The following is a 20,463-nucleotide window of genomic DNA, read 5'->3' on the forward strand; positions in this document are numbered from 1 at the left end:
CAGTCAACAGGACTTCAGACGCACTCTGGCTGCTCAGCTTTGTCCCGAGAACTTCTTACGTGAAGAAGCACCCCACTTCTGAGAACGCTCTAGTTCCTCCCCCCTCAGCTCCCATTCAAAATTGGCCCCATTGCCTTCCCTCAGTATTTCATTCTACTTTGTATCACAGGTGGACTTTATTTACCTCCGTTACCCCTATGCAGACTGCAGCTCACAGGATGCATCTTGGTTTCCCTGGGCTAGCACTGTCCCCAGGACATGGCAGGTGTCCACTACACATTTACTAACCTTTAAGAGTTCACTGCAGCCCATGGAATCATGCCCAGCCTCCCTGACCTGGAATTTAAGGCCTTGTAGTGTGACCCCCACGCTTTAACCTGCCTTCCTCCCAGCCACACACAGGCCCATACACTGAACAGGTCTCACCTGGGACACCTGCCTCTGCAAAGTGGTTTACACCAACTGAAACCATGGTTTACACCAATCAATCTAGAAAGGACTCCAACTCTTGAGGAATGGTCAACAATGGCACATCCAGCCACAGTCAACATCAAAATGACAAACGACCTGGAAAGGGTGACAGCAAGATTAGGTGCAAGAAGTGGAACAAAAAGGTAGATACTTTGATGGCACACTATAACGTTAGAGGAGCACGGTTTGGGATTATGCGTGAATTTATTCCAGTAAGCCTTTTATAAGGAGGATTTAGTACGAGTCAGACAAACTGGTCCTCCCTACCTGGTCCTCATGGACCTGCTCAGATTCCTCCCCTTCGGTGGGGCTCTCTAAAACTCTACAGCCCCTGCTCAGATTCCTGTAGCCTTTCTTGTCTGTGTCCTTCAAGGGGCAGTCAACCCCCGCTGAGCCACAGAGCACAATCCCCGGGATTGTGGCTCAATCCCGCTGAGCCACAGAGCTGAGCATCTGCTGTCGTCCTCAAAAGGACGACAAGCCACTTTTGGCTGCGTTGCCCTCATTCATTCAACAAACATGCACTGAGTGTCGATTATGCATCAGGCAGGTGCCCAGCACCTCAGTGTGCTGCAGGGTGAGCAAGAGTTGTTTGCTGCAGCCCCAGACGGTGTCACGTGATGCACAGACAGAAGGCCTCACTTACTGCTGTGGGGTCTTCTCCCCAGGAAAGTAAACCCTCATCTAAAACGCCCATTCCAGTGGATTCAAATAACTGCCTGTCTCTTTGCTGCACGGAAACCATTATCTCATTGCCGGGCTGAAAGGCACGAAAAGCCTCCAACCAAGGTGAGATGCAAAGCATCCTACTCTTCCACCTCTCACGCCAAGCGCCAGTCCTTAGAGGCACAGCTCGCTTTTGTCATTTCTGACAGGCCTGAAACAGAGCAGGGAAAAGTCCTGGATCAAGGCGATCACAGAGTTGAGGCTGCAAGGTAACCAAACTCCTCGGGCGAGACTCAACCCGGGAACACCCGGGAAGGAGGGAAGCCTCACAGGCTGGTTGCCAGGCCCAGGTGTTCCCATCAGGTACACGGTATTAGTCTCCTAGGGCCCATAACAAATTACCACAAGCTGGGAGGCTTAAGACAGTTCTAGAGACTAGAAGTCCGAAACAAAGATGTCAGTGGGGCAGAATTCTCTCTGAAGAATCTAGGGGAAAAATCTGTCGTTGCCTCTCTCGCAGCTTCTTATATTTGCTGGCAATCCTTGGCACGCCTCGGTGTGCAGCCGTATCACTTCAATTTCTGTCTCCATCTTCATAGGCATTCTTCCCTCTGCATCTCCACATGGCTGTCTCCCTGTGTCTCTTGTCTTCAAATGGCCATCTTCCCTCTGTGTCTCTCGTCTTATAAGGATACTCGTCATGTCGGATTAAGACTAAGGGAGATTCCAATATGACCTCATCTTACCTAATTATATCTGCAATGCTGCTTTCTCCAAATGAGGTCACATTCTGAGGTTCCAGGGGTTAGGACTTCAACATATCCTTTTGGGGGACACGATTCAACCCATAACACATGGGGCAAACAGAACCCGGAGACTTACCCTGGGGGTGGGGGTCAGTACGCAGAGTGAACCCTCTAATATGTGTGCATGGATATTTAAGCGGTTCTAAAGGGCCCTCTGGACTCCTGGGGAGCTAAGGACCAGGAGAGGGGTCTCAATCTGAGACAGGGAGTTATCACAGTTGATTCAAAAAGAGGATTAAGAAAAGCGATCTCCTTTGGTCACTGCTTGTCTTGGGAGTTGTTAACAGGGGAGCTGTGACTTTGGATGGGAACAAATTATATCTTTATTTTCATTACCCTACACCTGAAATTTTCTATTTCCTTTATTTATGAGTATCAGCAACACACCACAGTATTATTAGTACCTGTGCCTTAGTCAGCAATAGAGTTGCACAATACAGAAGTGCAGATCTGCTGAAATATTATTTATGCTCATCACTACTTTTAAATTATAATAGTTATTAGACCTACTGTAATGGGTCAGTAAAGAAGCACACAGATTACTATATCAAAAGTTTGGCTTTAAAAAATATTCTGATAACTATAAGTCAATATAATGGGTTTCCTCTGTGCATGTAAAACCATTATTTTGAGAAATGTTCCACAGACTTGTCAAAAAAGGGGTCAATGGCGCGCGTACCCACACACACACACACACACACACACACAAAATAAGAAGACCAGGAGATGGAATTCCAGCTGGACACAAAGGTTACCAGATTATAATCAAGCCTTTGGGGTAAGCAGCCCAGGGAACCCTCTGCTCAGAAAATGTCAAAGTCCTCCTAGGGGCTGCCAGGCACCTGGCTTGGGGCATGCAGTGAGAGGTGCTAACGCTGCTTGTCTTTTAGTGCAGAAATACAAGCCTGCTTCCATGTATGCAATCTGTGTGTGCCTGAACAGTTCTGGGCAAACAGAATTTCTGCAAAAGAAACCTGATTTTAGCTTACACCTGGGAGCTGCTTCTTGGAGGAGCCCAAGAGAAACCTCTTTATGAAGCAGAGAAACCTATGGAAGGAAAACAGACCCACCCCTTCTCACCTGCTTGGTAAAGTCCCAATCCTCAGGTGTGCTGACAGGGGCAGTCCTCCAGGTCCCCAGGGGGCACCTTCCCGCACTGCTGCCTCCCCCAGGGGCCTCCGCACAGCCCCACCAGGACACCAGCTCTCTGGTGGTTCTTGTCAGGCTCTGCCGGGGACTTCATCCTTTTTCCACCCACTTCAGTGAAGCTGGGGCAGGGACCAAGGCCCTGGCTGTTTGCTTAAAGCCAATAGCCAAGGCAATCAATTCCCAGCTGACTGAGCCTGCTATCTGTGGGCCAGCTGTCCCCGCTTGTTCATGGAAAAGCAAACAGACATTTCTCTGTTCCAACTCCAAGGTTAAGAACCATGCTGCCTGGGGGCCAGCTGTCAACTTCTCTGCACCCTCCCTGTTCGGCTGGCAAAGGCTAAGACCTCACACAAGTGGGGACACCGTCACAAATGACCACAGTGAGGACCACCGAGGACTCAGGCAACTGGAGGCAGGGGGAGCAGTCACCTGAGAGTGAGAGAGGGGACCACCCCAGAATGTGGCTTGGTACAGAGAAAATAAGCAGAGAAAAGGCCAAGCAGAACCACCAGCATTTTGCCAATAGTTTTCAAGGCTTTTAGGAGGAGCACACAAGTAAAACCACTTCTGCACATGCTCAGCCTGACCTTGAGCTACCAAATTGGGAAGGGACAGCAGCCGACTTGATGGGTGCAGCCTACCTGCCGGGTGCTTGCCCCGGGCGGATCACCTGAAGTTCATCGTAACCTCCAGGGAATGGCATGATCATCCTCGCTCCCAAAGAAGGGGCTCAGACCCGAGGCTTAGGAGGCAAAGCCACTCTCAAGGCCACACAACTGGCCCTCAGCACGCAGTTTGGCCCAACTGACTGGGCTGAGCCCAGGCCTTATTACCCTCCCTGTCCCCAAGGAGTCCTGGCTTTAGCATGTGGCACCAATGAAAGCAATAGACTGGGAATATTCTCCAAACATCTACCACGCTCCTAGCACTCAAGAGTGTGCCAGGAATTCACAGAAACGGAGATGTGCAGGAGCTTGCCACACAGGAGCTCTGAGAAGGCTCGGAGCTACCGAGGCCGGAGCAGCCTGGGGGTGTTGCAGAGGAGGCAGTCAGGAAAATGGGTTTCCCAGAGCAGGCTGCGGCTGTCATGAGAGGCGCAAGGCCCATGTGAGCAGTACAGGCCTCCGCTCTCCTGCCTCAACTGCTGCTATTGTCCCATCCCATGCCCGCAGAGCAGAGAGGCACGAAGGCACAGGTCTCTAAGAGCCTCTGCTCCCCACCTTTCCCACTGCCTGACCCAGGTGCTCCCTCAGACCTCAGTCCCCCAAAGGAGCCTCAGTGGTTCCCCTGCTTCCAGGCTCCCCCGTCCAGACCCAGCCAATCCTGCCAACAGATGGGCTCTCTAAAAGTCTAGCTCTGCTTAGACACTTCCAAATCAGGCCCCCGTCCTCACCTGGGAGTTCATGGCCATCCACAGGCTCGATCTCACCTTGGCAAATCTGTCTCCAGACAAATGGAACACACTTGGCATCACCCGCCGCGTGCAGGTCCAGGCCTCTTCCAAGGCAGCCCTCAGCCACCTCCTACTCCACACCAACTGCCCCAGCCTGAAGCACTACTCCTTCCTAGACATCCTCATACATGTTTACTCTCTACCTTTTCCCAGCACTTCCCAGTTCCTGGTGGTTTATGTCAGACCGATCCTACTGGACCAAATACTCCCTGAGAGCAAGACAAACCTTGTGCCCAGATGATGTTAAGATGTGTGCACTGGAATAGAATTGAGAGTCCAGAAATAAACCTAAACATCTATGATCAACTGATTTTCAACCAGCTATCAAGACTACTCAGTGGGAAAAGGTCTTTTCAACAAATGGTGCTGGGACAACTGGGGAGCTACCTGCAAAAGAATGAAGTTGGACCCTTACATTATACCATGTGAAAAATTTAATTCTTTGTTTTGTGCACCTGAAACAAAAAAAAAAGTTATTAAAAAAACCCACAAAAAACAAACAAAAAAAAGAAACAAAAAATTTAATTCTAAATTTAAAGACCTAAATGTAAGAGCTAAAACTATAAAATGCTTAGCATATAGGAGTAAATCTTCATGAACTCAGATTTGGCAGTGGTTTCTTAGATATAACACCAAAAGCATAAGCAACAACAGAAAAAAAAATAGATAAACTGGACTTCATCAACATTAAAAACTTTTGTGCCCCAAAGGATACTATCAATCAAGAAGGTAAAAAGACAACCCACAGAATGGGGAAAAATATTTGCAAATCCTGTATCTGATAAGGGCCTAGAACCTAGAATATATATATAAAACTCTTACAACTCAATTAAAAAATGGGCAAAGGACTGGAGTAGACATACCTCCAAAGAAGATATACACATGCCCAAAAGCACATGAAAAGATGCTCAACTTCATTAGTCATCAGGGAAATGCAAATCGAAACCACAGTGAGGTACCACTTCACACCCTCTAGGATGGCTATAATTTAAAAAATGGAAACTAACAAGCATCGGTGAGAAAATGGAGATGTTGGAACCCTTGTATATTGCTGGTACGAATGTAAAACGGTGCAGCCGCTGTGGAAAACAGTTTGCAGTTCCTCAAAAAGTTACATATAGAATTACCATATGACCCAACCATTCCGCTCCTGGGTATATATCTGAAAGAACTGAAAACAGGTGTTCAAACAAAAAATTTTATACATATATTATATATATATATATAATATATATATATATATAATTTATAGATAACACAAATGTTTATAGCAGCACTATTCACAATAACCAAAAGGTGGAAATAACCCAAATGTCCATCAGCTGAAGAATGAATAAACAAAATATAGTAAAACCATACAATGGAATATTATTCAGCCATAAAAAGGAATGAAATATTGATTAATGCTACAACATGGAAGAACCTCGAAAACGTTATGCTAAAAGAAGCCAGTAACGAAAGACCACACAGCATATTATTCCATTTATATGAAATGTCCAGAAGAGGCAAATCTAGAGAGACAAAAAGTAAATCAGTGGTTGTGTAGGACTTACCCGGGAGGAGGGCAGATAACAGTTAAAGGACATGGGGTTTCTCTTTGTGGTGATGAAAATGTTCTAAAACGGGCTGTGGTGATGGTTGTACCCATCTGTAAAAAACTAAAAACCACCGAATCGTACACTTTAAATGGGGGATCTGTATGGTATGGGAATGATAGCTCAATGAAGCTGTTAAAAAAATCATGGGGCACAGTGAAGAATGAAGCCGGGGTCTGAGTAGGGCAGCCAGGTACACAGTCTCCACGGGACAAAGAGCTGGCCACTTACATTCTACCATCAACCTCTGATGACAGGGACAGATTAACTGCAAATTAACCTCAATAAAAAGAAAACAACAGATGGTGCATTTATGAAAACACTGTAGGGGAGGGGTAAGGGAAAGAGAGAGAGAGAGAGAGAGAGAAAAAAAGCAAATATGATTAAATGCTAAGAATTACTAAATCTGGGTGAAGGGCCAACAGGTTTTCTTTGTACTATCTGTTCAGCTTTTCTGTAATGGTTGAAAACTTGCACAACAAAATCTTTTTTAATGAGCTCTCAATGTCTAAAGCTTGAACAATTTGAGCAACAAAAGAAATCACAATAGTATTGGATGATAACCCACAATAAGATAAAATACCTGAGTCCTTTTTATAAATAATTGAATAAATAAATAAATAGGAGAGAGGGGCAGCACTCTCCCAGAAGAGCTCTAATTAGTAAATGTAAACGGAATGAAGAAAACAGAAGCATCACCCTTAAAACACCACTGTGATAACTCTCCTAGGCAAGATGCATGGATAGAAACGACAATTAGCAGGCAAAGTGTGAGGAGAAACGGGATATTTGCACAGTCTCAAAGTATCTCTCCCAAGATATTTATTTATTCATTACAAAGGAAAAAATAGTAACGTGACAGGAGCGAAACTGGGCAGACACTACCTTAACCAAGTGATGAAGACTAGTATCCCCAGTGACCAGACATACGGACGTCGTGCACGTCCTCAGATGATGCTCTAAGAAGGACATACCACTCCTGTGAGATCCTTGCCAGCAACGCGTAACTGCAAACTAATCATGAGAAACTATCAGACAAACCCACACTGAGGGGCATTCTATAAAATAACGGATCAGCGGTCTTCAAAAATTTTGAAGGTCGTGAAAGATAAGGAAAGAAAATGAGCAGCGGTTACATTGTTATATAAGATGTTAACAGTGCAAGCGGGGGAAGGGTATACAGGAGCGCTCTGTACCCTTTTTGCCAACATTTATGTAAGTCTAAAATTCTTTCAAAATAAAAATTTAAGGGCCAGCCCGGTGGCTCAGGTGGTTGGAGCTCTGTGCTCCTAGCTCCGAAGGCTGCCGGTTCGATTCCCACATGGGCCAGTGGGCTCTCAACCACAAGGTTGCCGGTTCAATTCCTCAAGTCCCGCAAGGGATGGTGGACAGCGCCCCCTGCAACTAAGATTGAACACGGCACCTTGAGCTGAGCTGCTGCTGAGCTCCCGGATGGCTCAGTTGGTTAGAGCGTGTCCTCTCAACCACAAGGTTGCCGGTTCGACTCCCGAGGGGATGGTGGGCTATGCCCCCTGCAATTAGCAATGGCAACTGGACCTGGAGCTGAGCTGCGCCCTCCACAACTAAGACTGAAAGGACAACAACTTGAAGCTGAATGGCACCCTCCACAACTAAGATTGAAAGGACAACAACTTGACTTGGAAAAGTCCTGGAAGTACACACTGTTACCCAATAAAAGTTGTTCCCCTTCCCTAATAAAATCTTTAAAAATAATAAAAATTTAAAATTTTTTCATAATAAAAAGAACACACAACTTTGTACTAAAGGTGTCCATTGTTTGGAGTCACTTATACCAAAGGGGATGCGATGTGATGCGGTTTGATGGCATGGCGCTTGGCAGGGGAACATCCTCTCCCTGCCCGAAGCAGCAGCTAAGTCCCACCTGGGAAACGTGAAGGTGGGGCTCAAGATGTGACAGTGGGTTCCCCCACCCATGGCACCTGGGGTGGAGAGAGCAAGAGTACTGAGGAAGGGGTGAGAGTGTCTGCCAGGGTCTTTACCTATTTCTGAGACAAAGGTGGGCTCCGTAAGAGGAAAAGGAAGGACGATAATTTAGAATTTCACAAATGTGGCCTTCTTTGTGTCGATCAATTTACTATATGACTTGTATTGCTTGAAACTATTGCACTTGTATTATGTCTATACTTTAAAATGATATGGATTAACTACTGGACGCCACTGTAAACATAGTAACTTGATTTAACTCGTTTTGCTTGAATAGTGAGTAGGATCACCCACGATCCTTACCTCCCCCACCACCCTGGTGAATGCCTCATTATCACTGTCTATGTTATTAATTTCTTCTCTTTTGGGGAATTTACCCCACCAGCCACGGACCCACCAGCCAGAAAAGATGCTGACCTAGGTTCCAGAAAAGGGAAACAGAAATAGTACAAAGTTAATAACAGAATCTAAGTGCTAGCCATGTAGGTGTTTACTGAAAAGTTCTTTCAACTTTGCTTTGTATATTTTAAATTTTTCATAAGTTATTGGTTTTTTTAAAAAGTAAAATTACGCATGGGTATTTTGAGCATTTATCCCGTAAATCCAGACTCACAGCCTGAGCTGGAGAAAACAGGCAAGGAGCCTAGAGGGCCCCATTTGCAGAAAAACACACCCACGCCTGTTCCTTCTCCCACAGGTGTCTGCAGGCGACAGGGCTGCCTGAAGGAAGGAGAAGCAGTGGGACTTCCCTGTCATGTCACAGGCCCGAGGCCTTGGAGACAGTCTCCATGTAAATACATTCAGCTCTTCCGGTTCAAACCAACTCAGAAAACGGTCAACAGCCACTGTTTTTAGTAGCTCCAAATGAATTCAGCAATGGATGGCAGGGCTGACCACGCAGACCCCAGCCCTGTCATGTACCCCAGGTGGCCCTGCCGAGGGCTGACAAATACTCTTCTTCTGCCAAGTAATAAAGGGCAATGGTTACGAGTCAGGTATCTGGGGGTTACACTCTGGTTCTGTGCATTAGTAAGCTCAGTGACCTTAAGCAACTTTGTATTTCTCTAAGCCTCAGTTGCCTCTTCTGTAAAAGGATTAGCAGCGTCCTGGAGCTACTGGGAAGAAAAAAATGAGATCAGTGGTTCTGAGTCAGGGTGATTTTGTTCCCCAAGGGACATGTGGACATGTCTGGAGACATTTGGGGCTGGGGATGCGACTGGCTACAACCCAGTAAGTCGAGGCCAGGATGCTGCTTAATATCCTACAATGCACAGGGCAGGCCCCTACAGCATAAAATTATCCAGCTGACAATTTCAAAGTGCCAAGTTCGAAAACCCTGATTTAGATGGTACAGGTAATACAGGTAACACGTCAAGGGCAGGACCTGTAACACTGTGCACTCTCAGGGCAGGGCTGCCATCACCACCACCATCACCATCGTCACCATGACTGTCACTGTCACTGCCATCCCATCACCACCACCACCATCGTCCTCGGCATCATTAGATTTGGAATTCCCGGTGCCCAGAAGAGCACAGCTCGGGGACACCAATGAATGTTGCTGTACTAAACTGAACTCACAGGCCATTCCTTTGGGTTAAGGACTGCCCTCTTGCAAAACGCACCTTCAAGCTCCCAAGCTCACCTGAGGGAATTGAAGCAGTTGGGATGGGGAGGTGGGACTTGGGATGGGGTGGGGAGAAAGGAGAGTGGGAGTCGGGGTGCCCTAGGTGAAAGGGTCTGAGCAGATTATAACGATACCAGCTGACATCCTTATTTAACACTGTGTGCGTTCTGCTCTAAGCATTTTACGTGGACTCGTTCGTTTGACTCAATGACCTAGGAGGTCAGTTCATAATAGAATAATATATCTCCATTCCCCGCCATGATCATAACCACTGACCTGCTGCTTCCCTGGTGGGAGGAGCAGTGGCTTTGCAGAATTTGCCCTCTGCCTGTGTCTGGCTAGTCCTGTTGCTTGCCTGACCACTCTATAAGGAACCTCAGAAGGCACGTCTCAGCTTTGTCTCCAAGCAACCCATGGTGGATGTGGATAGTTTCTGTGGATACTTTCATTCTGTATTGTGGGACATGCTCAATGGGCATCATTTCTGGGCAGGGCAGAGGATTGTTGGTGAGGCCATAGCAAGAACTAACCCCAAGGCCCATGTCTAAAGCAGCCAGAAGCTGGCCAGTCTAGAGCCACTGCTGGGAGGATTCTGCCAACCTTGTCACGTTCCTGCCTGTCTGACTTTTCCTCTGCCATCAGCAGGAACTCTCAAAACGGGCCTGGGGTTTGTCCTCAGAGGAGTGAGAATGGGGAACAGCTGGGGTGTTTATATTTGTAGCCAGGCATGAAGAAACAGCAGCCCAGAGGACATGGCCTGCGGAAGGAGTAATCAAAAAAAGGTAAGAAGAACGAGTCCCAGTCTTGCAACAAGGGAAGTGAGAGGAGGCGGTGAGGGGTTGAGACAGGGAAGTGGGTGCCTGCTGGGGCACAGCACGCTCCCCATATGCACGCACACCCCAACTTTGCACTATAAGGACAAATGGCATTCCAGAGAGCTCTGGAGTCTCAAAGACTAGGACACAAGGGAAACACAATGTCACATAGGAGAAGAAAAAGGTATGTCTGTTAATTATCTATGAGAACCAGCATTTATCAAACATCACTATTTGTTAAACTTGGTGCCAAGCACTTAATAGAATCATCTGCTTTATTTTTCACAGCAGGTTTTAACACCCTTATTTTTATAGGTGAGCAAACCGAGGCTCAGAGAGGTGAATGATTTACCCAAAGCCCAGGATTTGAACTCCAAGCCCAAGCTCTGAAGCTCAAGGGTATCCCAAGGGTATCCCAACTTCTCAACACTAAACATAACTTTGTGTGTTCTGGGGCCTTTTCCCAGGCCAATCACCCTCACATACACATACAATCTTTTCTCCTTATCCTTTCAGGTAAGTCTAAGACAATGAACAAGATTGTAAATGGGGGGAACATTAGTTTTTCAAAAATAAGAAAACAAACAACTAGTTAAAAAATGGGTAAGAGATATGAACAGATCTCACCAAAGAAGATATACAGATAGCAAATAAGCATGTGAAAAGATGCTCCACATTACATGTCATTAAGGAAAAGCAACTGATATATAACAATGAAATAAATACCACCTATCAGAATGGTGGTATTTAGAATGGCCAAAATCCAGAACACTGACAACAGCAAATGCTGGCGAAGAAGTGGAGCAACAGGAACTCTCATTCATTGCAAAATGGTCCAGCCACTTTGGAATGCAGTAGCTTACAAAACCAAACATACTCTCAGACTATGATCCAGCAATTACACTCCTTGGCATTTACCCAACAAACTGAAAATACATATCCACACAATGGCACGCTAATGTTTATACCAATTTTACTCATTATTGCCGAAACTTGGAAGTATCCGAGATGTCCTTCGGAGGCTGAATGGATAAACACACTGTGGTACATCTATATAATGGAACAAAATTCAGCCGCAAAAATGAGCTCTCAAACCGTGAAAAGACGTGGAGGAGCCTGAAATGCATATTGCTAAGTGAAAGACGTCAATCTGAAAGGCTATACACTGTATGATTCCAGCTATAGGACATTCTGGAAAAGGCAAAACGATAGACGGTGAAAAGATCAGAGGATCGGGAGAAGAGAAGGAAGGATGAGTAAGTGAACCGCAGGAGATTTTTAGGGCAGTAAATCTATTACTCTGTATGATACTATAACAGTAGATACATAGCATTATATATTTGTCAAAATCCATAGAATGTGCAATACCGGGGTGACCCCTAATGTAAACTATGGACTTTAGTCAATAATAATGTATCAATATTGGCTCATCAATTGTAACAAATGTACCCCATCAATGCTAGCTGTTAATAATGGGAAATTGGGAGAGGTAAGGGGATATCTAGGAAGTCTGTGCTTTTCACTCAGTTTTTTTATGTAAAACAGTTTTGCTTCTTTTTTTTTAAGTCAAACACTATCAATGGAAAAAAATTTTTCTTTTTATTTTCTTCTACAGAGAAAAAAGACCACTACCCTAATCTGTATCCGTGAGAAAGAATCTTGTGATACCACTACTGTTACATGTGTAATGTGACCTACCCTCCCCAATGTTTTTGTGTTGATTGATGATTTGCTCTCATCCTCCCTGTTTGCACGTGAGAAAAGCATGACTTTATTCCCGGGAACATTCGTGCCAGGGAGACACAGCCCAGGGCAGAAGACTGAAAAGTCAACAAACCCTAGCTCCCGGTTCTTTTTCTGCAGCGCACACATCACGATTTGCATGTGTGCACTTATTTCTGTATTTCCTTGTTAATCTCTGTGAGGTCCTTGGGGAGAGGGCCGGCCTCTGCTTCCTTCCCTGCGAATACCCAGTGTGGGCTGCACACGATCGGGATGAATCCCGAATAAATCAGGCAATGGCTCTAATAAATGCTGGAACTGGACAAAGCAGAGTGGGAGCAAAGTGAGGTGCAGTCAGGATTTCTCTCTGCCGCAATCCCAGACGGCTTCAAAGGAGAAGCATCTGCTGGAGGGCTAAAAGGAAAAGGTAGGGACTTGGCAGGCATTCCAGGAAGAGAGACATCCTGGTAGAATTGCCAGAAAGGAAGAGGCGGCCTCTCTGAATTTTAGAGCTGGAAAGTAACTCAGAACAGCTCATTATGGGCACAGGCACCAACTTAAGGCGGGTGAGACAGAGACCTGGGGCCTCTTGGGTTCCCATGAAAACAGCAAAGTACATCTCGATTCTCCAGCTTTCACCTAAGTAAGGCTAATGATAGAGGAAAGAGAACACAGATTTCACATACACACACACACACACACACACACACACACACACACACACTCCCCGACATCCAGGGACCACAAGAGTGGCCACAAACAGCCAGCCCAAAGGCAAAATGTCTCTGATGTCATTCTACGCCATACATATTATTTTAAAATGATAACAATGCTTCTCCCCCACGCTAAGTGACACCCTCCCAAGTGTCTTCCAGTAAAAGCAATGTTCAGAATTATGCAAACTCTATTTTTGTGTAACAATAGCAGTAACAGCAGCTAACACACAGCAACTTGCCTGTATCATAACTCATGTAATCCCTACCACCATGCTTTCGGGTGCTGTCAGTACCCCCATTTTACAGAGGCAACCTAGCACGCTGCACGGTGCAGCCCCACACCCAGATAGGAGAAAACAGACAGTGAGCTATTTCTCCCATGTTACGTATCTTATCTATAGCCTCACTCCTCGAGACAACACCAGTATATGAGTTTGGAATAAGGCTCTGCAGATTCCAACCGTAAAGTTCGGGGACCAGTTCTATTTCCCCACGCTGTTTCCTCCTTTGTACAGTGGAGGTAATAATACCTTCCTCAACAGGTTCTGTCCAGGGTGAACTCTGATGACAGAGTAAAAGTTGCAAACATAGTGCCTGACACACAGTAGGCCCTCAAAGGAGAAAAACAACAAAACAAAAAAACCTGTTTTTTTTAAAAACCAAGCCCATCTCTGAACTCTTGGTGAACTTTTTTTTCACTAGAAGGAAGAACAGGGAGGGTTAAACAACAACAAAAAAAATCTGTGACTCAGATGACCGCAGGCCCTGCTAATGAATGAAATCTCGGCCAGGGGCGGATGGCCAGGCTGCCTGGGCCAAACGGCAGGGTAGGAAACCGAGCCCTTCCTCCTCCTGCAGGAACTCGGTGCTCCAGCCCAAGGAGGAGCTTCCTTCAGCTGACCCCACCCGTTTCCCCCAGAACATTCCACACGCGGCCAGGAGACACCAGGAAGAGGCCACTGGGCTCCCTGGGAGAGATGGGCACCACCTTCCCACACCTCCATACACAACCTCTGACCCTCACCCCTGCCCGGCTCTCACTGCCTCCCCAGAGACACCAAGGCTTGGCTCGTCCACCCCAGACCTGACTCTTTCCAGTGTCTCTAGGCTGCCCGCCAGAGCCAGTGGGAGACAGGCTGGATGGCCGGGCTGCTGGTTCTCAGCCACGGCCCTCGTTTGGCTTCTTATCCTCTCTTTCCATAGGCCCCAGACCAGCCGCCCTGCCTCTAGTCTGGATACCCACTATAACCAATAAATGAGCCTTTCCAACGACACCCATGTACCACTCCCCTCCTCAGGCACCGTCCATGGTTCCCACTGCCCCCTGAATTAAGTTCAGAGCCCAAACCCTGGGATTCATGGCCTTCCACTAAATAGGCCAAAGCCACCCTCATACGTTGGAACCGAAATGGATTATACCAAGATTTGCAAACACATTTCCGGACCTGTAAGTATGGATTCACCGCTCCCACCTCCCTGTAGCTGGATCCTATTCCTCCCTCCCACCTGGCTCCTCCCTCCCACCTGGCTCCTCCCTCCCACCTGGCTCCTCCCTCCCACCTGGCTCCTCCCTCCCACCTGGCTCCTCCCTGAGCCCTTTCCTTTCCTCGCTTCTGAATTCCTCTAGCATGCTGCCCCCAAACCTCAGGTATTCCCATACCACCTGCCATCTCCACATGGCCTCTGTACTGTTCTTTACCTAGTATTTTCCTTTAAATGAACTCCCTCTTTTACTTAAATTTATTTTCAAAGGAAAACTTTATATCTCTACCATAAATAGAAAACCATATTATCTGCCCTAAACAGAAGGCAACTGAAGACAACAAAGTTTTGTTCTAATACACATGAAAATAAATATATGATCGTTAAAATGTTTTAAATGCTTGTCTGTATACAACATACTTAATATGACTGTACAATGGACTTCAAATCCTCTCACACTCTAAGAACTGCTGCCTTGGCACTTTAGTTTTGCCTCCTTCTGGCCCTGTCTCCCCGTTTTCTGGGAATTCATCATTGTCTTGCCCTGGTTTATCTCCAATAGCACTTGGGGGGGGCACAGAGCCTGCAGCCCCTCTTCCAGTGCCCACACACAGCATGGCATGCAATAAAAATATTTGTGGAACAGAAGGTTCCAATTTGTTCAGGTGTATTAACATGGTCCATTCATCACCTGGCCGTAAACCCATCTGCTGCCCAACTTTCTAGCAAAACACACATGCTCCCCTCGCACCACCCTCTAATCAATCCCCGTCCACTGGGGTGTCTGAGAGCATGGCACAGAGAGTGGAGCATCTGTCAAGGAGGTGCCGGGACGGCTCCCGGTTCTTCTCCCACCCTTGCTGCCTCTTCCTCTGAAGCAGCAAGACCTGTGGCAACCCGGAAAAAATAAGCCTCCCAGTTAACCATTAACCGACAGTCTCCCAGTGCGGACACACACCCTTCCCCAGGAGTTAGCAAAGTTCTGGGAAAACCCTGTATGAACTAGGCCCCTGGCTGCAGGAAATACAAAAGTCATCTTCCTGTCTCCTCGCAGCCAGAGACCCCAAAACACCTACCAGGAACCGAGGAGGGCTCTCTCCAGAGCCTGAGTCTGCTGGCGCCCCAGGCGGCAGGAGGAGGTCACTCTCCCTCCCTCCCACACACACGTTGTCAGGGGCGACCCTGATGAAGACCTGAATCACCCAGACTTAAGTCAATAAGGGAAGGCCCAGCTGGAGCCAAACCAAGGCCTGGATTCTCCTTGGTGGAAGGAAGTCAGGCCAAAGCCAGCCCGACGCCAATTTGCTAGTGACAAATTCTCCTGACAACGCAGCCTTCTAAAAGTGAATACAGGACATTTCTTGTTCGAGAGAGGCCTCCTTTGGGAGCATTTGCATTCTTTTCGGTGTTATTTTTTTTTAGCCTGGTCATTTTTATGACTTTCAAGGATTTTTTTGTTAGAAAGAGTACATTTCATGGAAAGGTATCCAAACTATTCATTCCAAGCAGCAGTCATGCATGGGACATCAGCATCTCATAACTTCCTGAAGCCTGAGCTGCTGAGGGTGGAACACCCACCCATTTGGATGTGGCTCCCCAGGAAGAAGGTAAACTGAGGCACAGGTAAGGTGACCAATGCTGTAAATAGAGCAACCTCCCAAATGCAGCTTGAAGAGAACAGGGTTATGAAGTGAGCCTCTGCGTACCTGGGGGAATGCTTACACCCTGACACCTGCTTATAGTGAGAAGGAAGACGACAGGACTCTCCACGTTGACCTTTCCACAGTGCAAACAAACTACTGACAGAAAACAATGTTGTGGTGATAAGAAAAACACCACATCCAGCAAACTATCCCCCAGGGGGAACAAAAGCAGATGCTACTGAGAAGGACAAATGGACATAATCACAAAGAGGTTCTCAAACTGTGTTCCAAGGAGCCCAAGGGGTGTCATGCACCTCTTTGGGTCTGCTGACATGGAATAAGGGGACATCAAGGCGGGGGGGTGGTGTGTATTCCAACCCAACCCAGAGCAACTTGGCTCTTGGCTGCTTCATACACTGGACTTTCAGAGAAGATTTCATTTCAAGAAAAGATTCTGCAGCTAAAAGTACTGAGATGTACTGATGTGTGATACTGGTTGTATCAAATAGGAGAAAGTGATGTAAGTTTGTGTCTGCGTTTGTGGAAAGCAGCTGCCACGGACCCAGGTGTGCTGGGAACTAGCCGGTCGTTGGTCCTGAGCGTGCGCTCTGAGTTCAGGAGAAGCAGTGGAAGGGAGGAGATCCTTTGCCAGGTCTAGCCTGGCCACTCTGCCCTTCCCGGGCAGGACCACGGGTTACAAAGTGCAGGTAACAACAATATTAAGCAGAGCTTTGAGCCAAGTCAAACATCCAGAAGGAAGACCCGAACCTCAGTAGGGATGGAGCCACGTGCAGGCACCAGAGCAGATGGATGGATCAGGGACCAGAGGCCAAAGAGACATGAGAAATGATGTCAATGACTCCAGGCGACCTGGGACAAACACCTGGGACAAACACAGTGGCAAGAGGCTGGTTTCCACGCAATCCCAGCAGCTTGCTGCACAGAAAGGCTGTCTCGGTTTGGAGATCCAGGATGGGCCAGACCTGAGATGTGGAGAGGCTTGAGTGCGCCTACTCCACAGAACGGAGAATGACGCGCCCTTACAACCGCCTCCAGACTCCCGACAGCTGTGCACCCATGTGCAAAGGCCAGGGTCTCTGCCGCTCTTCCGTAACGGACAGACATTTGTCTGCCCAGCAGTGCTCGCTTTGAGCAGGAGTCCTCTTCCAGGCCAAGCGAGTTTTGCCTGGTCCTTCTGGGTGGGAGAAACCGGCCCCTTCTCCCTCTTCCTCAGAGTGAATGTGACTGGGGCCAACCAATTAGAATGTCCTCACCCCCTGGGCACAGTGGCTGGCTCAGGGCTGGGTATGTGACCCAGGCCCAGCCGTACAGGGTCCTCCCTGGGATCTCAGCAGAGTTAATGGAAAATACACTCTTTCCTTATGAAAGCAAGTTGTGAGAACAACGTTGAGTTGGGATGGCCAATGCCCGTCTTGCCGCCCCTGGGAAGCAGCCTGAGAATGAAGCCAAGCGGAGCTGAGAGGCAGAGGTACATAACCCTGCTGGCACTGCCGATTGCTGGATCCAGCCGTACCTGAGCCGCTATTTTGATTCCCAAGTTGCCAGGTCCACGGAGCCCCCTTTTTGCTGAAGTTAGTTTGAGCTGGGTCTTTGTCATTTGCAGTCAAGGATTCTGAGTAAAACACCTATCCAGAAATGGGAAGGAGTGGAAATGCACCACACATACCAACGTAAGTGAGCCTGACATCTCAGCAGAAACACTATGAGCCCTGGAAGTGAGCTTCCTGCTCCCGTGCGTGACTGACTCTTGCGACGTCTGTGCCAGCAGCAGTCTGGTCCGGAGATGCCAGGACAGTGGCTGTGTTCCTTTGAGGCACTCAGTGTTCACTCCCAGGCAACGCTGGCTGCCCTGCAGCAGCCATAGGCCCAGGGGAGCCCCTCCTCCGTGGGTTTCTTCCACGGCCCTTGGATAGTGTGGCAGGCTCCTCTTCCCGTCACCACGTGTAAGTCTCTCCCTCAATAGACACCTGGACCACTAAAGAAGTTCACCCACTTGTTCATGGCCCCAAGGATGCCTGAGCTGTCCCACGGCCTCCCAGACCCTGGTCTGCCTTCCAGGCTCCGTCGTGCACCTCTGACCACTCCGGGGTCTTCCCGCCTACGCAACCAGAACGCCCATGGCAAGGAAGCCTCACGTGCTGACTCAAGAACCTTGGGCACTAATATGTGGGGAGTGTGTGCATCCGTTAGCATCTCTGGATTCAGCAACATCTTGTGGTCCAGGACTCACCAGCAACACGGCCCCATAGGGGCTGGATCTCCTCACTCTCCAGTCAAAACCTTACCAGATGGGTTTGAACATGAAAGTAGGTGCCAAATAGCTTAATAAATCCGTATGTAAGATTGCAACAAGGAGGCCAAAAGGGATAAACTGAATGACTCATACATGAAATAGAGTAATTTGATAACTAATATAAATAGGAAATAAGAGTTCCCTAGATAAAGGGACTGAAAAAAAACGCCTCAAAAAGCTCAAGAGGAGGGAAATGAGGAAAACAAATCTGTATCTGGAAAATAAAAGAAGCTCAAGATAACGTGCTACAAATGTTACAAATCAATACACATTCTATTTTAAAATTAGAAATATGTTAGCAACAATGTTCTTAGGTGAACTAGTTACATAAAGCCCCTCTGGAGAACTGGGCCAGGCCATGGTGGGTGAGGGGGTGGCTGGCACGGCTGGGACTAGTTTGGGGTCTTGGGGCCCGAGCCTACCACAGGGTGGTCCCCAAGGATTAACAGGCACAGGAGAGACAGGATAGCAGTCTGAGTTCATTGAGTAAGGACTGTGAGTTCTCCCTGGGGACCGCCTCTTCCACTCTCGGCCCAAACTCAGGCCTACCTGATTTCCTCAGCTTTCCTGCAGCCTGCCCCTGACTGCCTGAGGTCCCTCTCACCCCATCCCTGCTCCACTCACAAATCTCTTGCCTCCCCCTCTGCTGCCCAAATCAAGCCTGTGGGCCAAGCTCCAGCAGCTGGCTCAGACCCACCTTTCCTGGTGTAGCGGCCCCTGCTCCCCGCTACTGCCGCAAGAGCACCCCAAAGTAATTCTGGCTCCTCTCTCCTCCAGCTTTGCCTCTCAGCCTGTGCTTTTACTGCCCTCAGGGATCCAGGTGTCCCTCCCCTCCTCCTCATCCTTCCAGACCCATCAAAGCATGCTACCCCCCCGAAGCCTTCCTTGATCTCCCAGCCTCTCCTCCCCGACGTCCCTTAGCTCATCTGTCCCCTCCCATCAGCAGTGAGCATTTGCCACCTTATGTTATAGTGACGTCTTTATCTTCTACTGGGAAGTCTGCACATCCTTCATCTTCGTGCCCTCTTTAATTTTTCATTCATTCATTCATTCCATAAACATGTATTGAGCACCTACTGTGTGCTGGCCTAGGACTGGGGATACAATGATGAACAAGTCAGATGCTGTCCCTGCCACCTGGGGACTCACATCTTAGAGGGAGAGGAGAAAAACACTGAATAAACACTGAATAAACATAAATAAATGTATCAGTGCCAGCGGTGATGCGGGCTCTGAGGGAAAGGGGCGGGGTGACGTGGTCTGTGAGCTGTGACGCAGGGGAAGCGTTGAGGAGGCATCTCTGAGGAAGTGACGTTAAACCCAGACCACAGCGGTGAGGAGACTGGGCCAGGCTCATTTTCTAGGCACTGAATAGGTGTGTGAAATACCTGGGGAACGAGTGAGTGACGGTACTGAGTCAGAAATTCCTAGTGTGCCTCCTGTATCCCTCCAAACACACTAACCCCCTCTCGTCACCCTGACAGGTCACTCCAACGGGCACTTAGAGGGGTTTGACGGCAAGCACACCTCCAACGGTCCACAGAACACGTCCACCTATGTCACCCCTGCGGAGGTGCCTGCCACAACTTAATGTGGCTCTGCTCGTGACCCGGGCTAGAGCCGTCCCCCTCAGTGCTGGAATAGCACGTGGGTTCCATCCTGCACGCCGATTCCAAATCGCTGGGAAGGGCTGCCTGGAACCCCGCGCTGGAAGGACTGGGAGGCTCCCTCCGGCCTCTAGGGGAAAGGGCTGTGATTGATTAGTGATGTCTATGCGGGGAGCAGAGAGCAGAGGCATATGTGCCACATATTTTCTTTGCCACTCAGGGCCCCGCAATGACCACCCAGGCAAGGAACTTCCTTCAGATCTAATTGCCTGGAAAAGCACTCAGCGTCTGGTATCCTTTTCATTATGGGCCACATGAACCGTGTGCGTATTTTTTTTCCTGCTTTGATTGCTAATCAACTCAGAGCTAAATCTGTGGTTCAAATATAGTAAACTGTGTACAGCTCTATGGCCTGAATATGTATTCTAACTC

General features: G+C 48.0%; 1 protein-coding gene across 14 annotated transcripts in view; it reads right to left on the minus strand.

The window, feature by feature from the left end:
- The window catches only part of RPH3AL (rabphilin 3A like (without C2 domains)), a 157,038-nt gene that overhangs the window by 101,398 nt on the left and 35,177 nt on the right, over nucleotides 1-20,463 (minus strand). For 6 of the 14 annotated variants that reach the window (XR_004421291.1, XM_033090079.1, XM_033090080.1 and 3 more), the window contains exon 1: nucleotides 15,544-15,673. The exons of 3 other annotated variants lie outside the window; for them this stretch is intronic. The gene's annotated coding sequence lies outside the window, so the exon portion shown is untranslated. Of the gene's footprint in view, nucleotides 1-3,023; nucleotides 3,170-4,521; nucleotides 4,636-7,025; nucleotides 7,143-14,430; nucleotides 14,469-15,543; nucleotides 15,674-20,463 lie in introns of those variants that run through there. 5 more of the 14 variants (XM_033090072.1, XM_033090071.1, XM_033090074.1 and 2 more) reach the window with 5 other exon arrangements.

The sequence above is a fragment of the Rhinolophus ferrumequinum genome, chromosome 21 (assembly GCF_004115265.2).
Source record: "Rhinolophus ferrumequinum isolate MPI-CBG mRhiFer1 chromosome 21, mRhiFer1_v1.p, whole genome shotgun sequence".
Classification (NCBI taxonomy): Eukaryota; Metazoa; Chordata; class Mammalia; order Chiroptera; family Rhinolophidae; genus Rhinolophus; species Rhinolophus ferrumequinum.